Below are 6,000 nucleotides of genomic sequence, written 5' to 3'. Positions count from 1 at the left end.
CCTTTAGCCTAAAACCTACAGGAAAGCCTATTCTCGGGGCTCTGACCTTTAAGGATGTTAGCACTTCTGCACTTATGCAGAGATGGCAAGTTGCAAAATAGAGAATAACCTTTGTTTTGTTGGAGGCTTACAGGGACACAATAGCCTGAGCCACATGGATGGCTGCAAGAACAAAGAATCCCGGCAGCAAGAAGTTTGCACAACCAACCACACCCCCTCCCCTTTTTAGTTCAAAAGGAGCCTTAATTCTGACTTGGGAAAGATGATTCTCCAGGACATTAGTCCCCCATCTTCTTGGTCTGCCAGCTTTCTGAATAAAGTTACTATTCCTTGCCCCAAAACCTTGTCTCCTGATTTATTTATTTATCACTATTGTGCAGTGAGCAGAACAAGTTTGGCCTCAGTAACAGAACCAGCTTTGTCATTCCCTCTGATGTGAAATCTCTCTGGGTGTACAAGTGCTTGCCTTGTGGTGGTGGTGGCGGTGGTGGTGGTAGGCAAAAATATTTCACATCTCCTGATTTCATTAGGCTAAAATTTACTGCTATTTAAGTCAACTCTAGACTTTTACAGAATCACCTGCAGATGTGCTTCTGGGAGCTACAAAAATTCCAACAATGAAAATAATTCTATTGTCTCCAGACAAGATAATTTTCCTCAAAATTGAGCAGCTCTGAAACACACTTCAGGAGTACAGATAGATGCAGTGTTCTTCATTTCCCATGCTGTTCTGACACAATTTTCCACTTATATCAAAGTAAATTAAAATCAGTCTTCAATAGCAGATGCTCTGCCATGATACAACAATGTCAATTCCACTTATTTATTGAGCCAGAGCAGCTTTAGAATAAATGACTTTATACCAAACTCCTGCTTGATATCCTGTCTTCTCCCTGGTGGCTAATTCATTCTTCTTACTTCCTAAAAGTTCTCCTGTTATGGGAAGTTAGCCTTTACTGTGCACATTCAATTGGAAAGGCACAAATTAAATATGTGAGGGGATGACATACATATTTAATTCTTACTTATACATAAATACAAGCACACAGGACCTGTGTCTTGGAAGATGTCACTTTCTAATGTGGGCAAAAGGATGGTCTATAGTTCAATCAATGATCTAAAAGCAGTTTTCTAGGATATAATAAAGCAGTGCTTGAGTTATAAGACAGAACAACTCCTGGATATGAAACAGTGGCACCAATCAGTGGGTGCACATGTGTGCATACACACGCCTATGCACACGGAGCAGCCTTGGAGACACTCCATCTGTGCTGATGGAGCAAAGCCATGCTGGGGAGATGAGGAAAAAGTGCCTAATGCAATCAAACCAGGACACCTGAGTAATGGGTAATAGGAGTCAATTGAATTTTCTGGTTAGCTGAAGGCCAAACAAAAACACTTTTAGTTTCAAACGTCATTGTTAAAAACTTTCTTAAAGCACAGAAGCCTGTTTTCCTGCTTTGCTTAGTGTCACATGGCATATTAAACATGACAGATTCTTAGTTCTCTGACTGTGGAACGGGAAAGGCCTTGCTGTCATATTTCTGAACATTAGTCTATGTTTTGCAGCACAGTGGATACTGAAAATGGGGCAATTTGAGTGAATGGGAATGGAAATAACCTAGCAGTCAGTGACTGTGTGTGATTTGCCAACTTTCTCCAAAAAGTAGGGGTAGCAAGCAAATCAGATAAATTGAGGGATCCTGGGGTGGGGAGTCAGGTGGGCTGACAGCTGGTGGTCCCAGGTAGCTTGTTTTACTGTGTAAAATTGTGACTATGATCCAGACAGTAAAACATTGTCAAATTCCTGTGCCTGTAGCTTTGATACCTGGCCGAGTCTGTGAGCCAATTTTATCGATGGTGCATAATGAAGATAACTAACATTTCCTGAGGACCAGGTTATGTGACTTCCATGCATTGACTCACTGAATTCCCTAAGCACCCTTTGTGGTACATAACAGTCTTAAAATATGCAGCAGGGGATTATTCTGTTTGCAGATGATAAAATGAAACTCTGAACTGTTGAAGCCTGGCCCGAAATAATGCAGATGGGAAGACGCCGTGTTGGGAGCTAAGCTCGGGCCAGGCTACAGAACCTGAAGCTCCCAGCAAGTCCCCTCACCCAGGAACCTGGCCCACAGCCACTGTCTGGCCCTGTTCTATTTCTATGAGTGCTCATATGAAAAAGCCAGGTACTCAGGGTCAATGCGACTTGATTAAGAAATTCAAACTGGGATAGCCTTTTGATGGGGACTGTAACCTGGGAGTGAAACTGGCAGTGAAATAAGGGAGGAAACATCTCTGGTTGTAAGAATATTTCTAGGGAAGAAGGTTCCCTGATGGGCTGGCATGGGAATCGCTGTGGTTGTGAGCCCCGTGTTGCACTGTTGGGTTGTGGGCAGGGAAGGAGAGAGGCTGTTCATACTGGTCATAGTCAATACAGTTTGTAAACAGCTGAGTTCTGTTCCCTCACAGCTCAGACACATGCAGGACATGAGGATGCTTAGCTAATGACCAACAGTTGGTATCAAAGGCCAAGAGTGGGGTGGGGAGGAGAGATGGGGCCACCTTCTGGAAGAACCGCTGCCCCAGGGGACCAGGAAGGTAGTGAATGATTGGGGATGCACAAAGGGTTTCTATGGCCTCATCAGGTAGTTCCTATTTTAAACTGATAGTCTGGAATATATGGTCAAATGCGGTGGAATGTCTGCTCTTATTTTAAGTTCTACAAACACTTAAACGGATAGATTTCTATCTCCATTATACATGCACTGCCGGGTGACCTTTATAGTCAATGTGAGGATCAAAAGAGTGAGTACTTATTAATGCTATTACCATGCTTCTACTGAATTAACACTTCAGCAACAGTATAACGGCCACGCTCCTTAACAACTGCCTCTGTAAGGGTCTTGTAAGTCACAAATAATAATTATAAAGAAAATATATTAAAAATAATAACAATTACAGTTACAACAACTATGTTGTTTATAACGATGATAGTGTTAGCATCTCCCTCTCATATTAAACATTACCCAACACTAGATTCCTTAGGAAACAACGCCAATGCATTTTTGGACTTTTCTAAGTCTTCACCCACTGAAGCCTTTTTATTCACATTGGTCCACCAAAGCCAGAATTGCTGTTCCTTGCATGGTGGGCTGCCATGCTGCGATGTTCTGGGCTTTTTCTGGCACAATGCGTCTATACTGGGTAGTCAAGGTTCCACGTACCCATTCTGATTTCCAATATATTGTTCTCCAGAGCCAACAGAGGGGCCACTGGAAAGAGGCCACATATACTGTGGTGAACCCAAACTGAATACCTGTTGAAGGAATGGACACAAAACATGGAGTGGTGGATGGATGGAAGGACAACATAAATTCTTTTACTCCTGTAAAGAGAGAGGGGAAAATGGTGAACTAAATCCCAAAGAGAAAAGACGTTCATGGTAATAATAATGTACAACAGTGAAAGAATCCAAACAAAAGGCAAATATAAAATCTCTGGAAAGAAGACTCATTACAACCTGTTTCTTTCACATATATACCCTTAGTAGAAATAACATACTTAAAAATCTTCAACCAAACATAATTATTTGCTCATAATAAACTTGGGAATCTTGAAGCAAATTATTCACTCTTTGTGTTGAAATAATACAATCTTGGAAGATGATTTGTATTTGAGGATTAAAAAAAGAATATTGTGGATGTATCTAACAATTTAAATAGAAATAAGAAATGTACCTTTGGGAAAGCTATGCATAGAGAATGTTGGAGGAAATACACAGAATATAGGCAAGTGAGCAAGCTCCCTTGAGTCTGGGAAAGTGAGTGCAGCACATTCATAGAGTCTATGAAGTTATTACAAGTCACAGAAAGGTATGCAATTAAAGTGTCTTCCTAAGCAAAATATTCTTCTTCAGGAATTTTTATCTTGATATTTCTATGGTCTGTGTGGTCACAGGAAGTCAAAGTTATGGTGGTGGCTTAGAAGTTCTTTTCTCTCTGTGTGTAATTTACAGAGCAATGCTACAGATGGGGCAGCAGAGATCTGTGGTAAGCTGTTCCATAGGGTGGGGGAGAGGTTAGAAATGATAAGGTCAGAGATCTAAAAGACTTTTAGACCCTCCCCTCCTAACTGGCAGACCTTTAAAGTAAACTAGCACAGGTATGTAACTAAGACAGTGGATGAGAGGCAAATTTATAGTCCCTTTAGTGTTACTGCTCAGTCAAGGGGTAGGGACCACTCTGGCCAGGAACGGCAAGACCGTGAATGGGGTGGATGGGTAGGAGGAGCTGACATTTGCTTCTGACCTGAGAGGCAGGCGTGTGTTGCAGAAAAGCCGACAGTGCTGGAAAGATGCAGTAGGTCCACAGCCCAAAAGGAGCTGTCATATTCAGGGAGGTCAGAGAGAAAGAACCAGAGTTAGTGACACCACAGGGTCAGCAGCGTGGCAGCATTGATGTCAGTATCTGTGTCCATAACCCACCTAACCCTACATGAGCTCATCTGCCTACGGGGGCAGGTAAGTAGCAGAAATGCTTGGAGTGGGTGCAGCCACTGGCAAATTGGCAAGTGGACATCCTAAGGAAACGCAATGCTCACCATCACCATATTGGAAATAGGGCCTCACAGTGTCAGATCTCCTTCTTATTCAAGAGAAGCCAGAAATTAAGAGTTTATTAGCAATCAACCCAGATCAAAACCCAGAAAAGATATCATTTTATAATGACAAAGCAGGCACAGACTATTCAGAAATAAATTAATGAAAAATATTAAGAAGATTCTGATAAATGATTTAAAAAAAGAAAAAAAAAGATGATTGAATGAACAGTAGAATGCACCACCCTCTTCAGTGGGCAGACTCAAATTTGGGGGACATAGAACATTTTTTCTCCAAAATAAATTTAGTATCTGAATGCAAATTTAGTTAATATTCCCAAATGGATTTAAGAAAAAAATCTGAAAAGTGATCCTAAATGTATTCCAGAAATATACCTATATATACAAATAAAGTAATGAGGAGGGATGTTTGAATTTGTAGTATTAGGGATATTCTGGAAAAGGATAAAACAGGACCAACTCTAGGAGGTATTAATCTATGTTCATGGAAACAGTATAGAAATAGTGCACTGAGAGTATGAATGAAATACATTACATTTCAAGAATAGACGTGGATATTTATGAGATTTTAGTAATATTATAAAACTGACACTTCAAATCAGTGGATTCAAGTTCTGCAGTAATTAGCTAAATCATTGGAAGGCCTGGTAGACTGTCCTCATTTATGACATTAAAATAAATTCCAGATAATTTTTTAATTAAAAAATAAAACACCAGAAATAACCCAACATGATTAAATGTGTTCAGATTTTCAAGCGAGAAGAACTTTCTAAAAAGCTTTTGGAACAAAGACCAAAAAGAGCAAAGGCCTAGCAACTCAGCAAGGCCAGAAACGCCCACTGTAAAACAAAACGAACCCTGGACCAACCATCTCTCACGGCCCTGTATTGCTCTCTGATATGTTCTACACTTTCTTCTTCCCTTTAAAGTCCAGTTTCTTGGAGAAGTACCTGCGCTGAAGACTCCTCAGGGCTCAGAGCCCTGCATCCCCCACGGCCCTCATCGCAGCACTGAGACAGGAGTTGTACTGCCGGTGGCTGCGAGTTTCAAACTAGTCAGCATTTTCAGCTCGTGTTTATTTGATTACCAGTTAGCTTTTGCCGTGGACAAATATTTTCCTCTCAGGGGGATGTTTTCCCCCCTTAATTTTTGTTTTATTAAATAAACTTAAAAAGCCCAGACAGAAAAGTTTGTGTGCACATATGCACACACACAGATACACACAGATCTGTTTTTTAAAGTCTACCTAAGTATAGTCCTCCTCCTCCTTTTCCCCAGGCTTGGCAATTAAAGGTGGGCTTTAGCTCTTTCTTTATTGCCCCACACACCCCCCCCCTTTCTCACTATGCTCCTTTTAGTCAGTGTTCAAATCCCTCT

General features: G+C 41.0%; 1 long non-coding RNA gene across 1 annotated transcript in view; it reads right to left on the bottom strand.

The window, feature by feature from the left end:
* Positions 1–2,215: 2,215 nt before the first annotated feature.
* Positions 2,216–6,000, bottom strand: part of LOC135320527 (uncharacterized) — a 51,478-nt gene continuing 47,693 nt past the window's right edge. Inside the window, exon 9 of the long non-coding RNA XR_010379697.1 lies at positions 2,216–3,391. This is a non-coding gene — a long non-coding RNA (uncharacterized LOC135320527). The remainder of the gene's footprint in view (positions 3,392–6,000) is intronic.

The sequence above is a fragment of the Camelus dromedarius genome, unplaced genomic scaffold (assembly GCF_036321535.1).
Source record: "Camelus dromedarius isolate mCamDro1 unplaced genomic scaffold, mCamDro1.pat HAP1_SCAFFOLD_43, whole genome shotgun sequence".
NCBI lineage: Eukaryota > Metazoa > Chordata > Mammalia > Artiodactyla > Camelidae > Camelus > Camelus dromedarius.
Note: the sequence above shows the minus strand (reverse complement) of the source record. Positions and strands in the feature narration are given on the sequence as shown.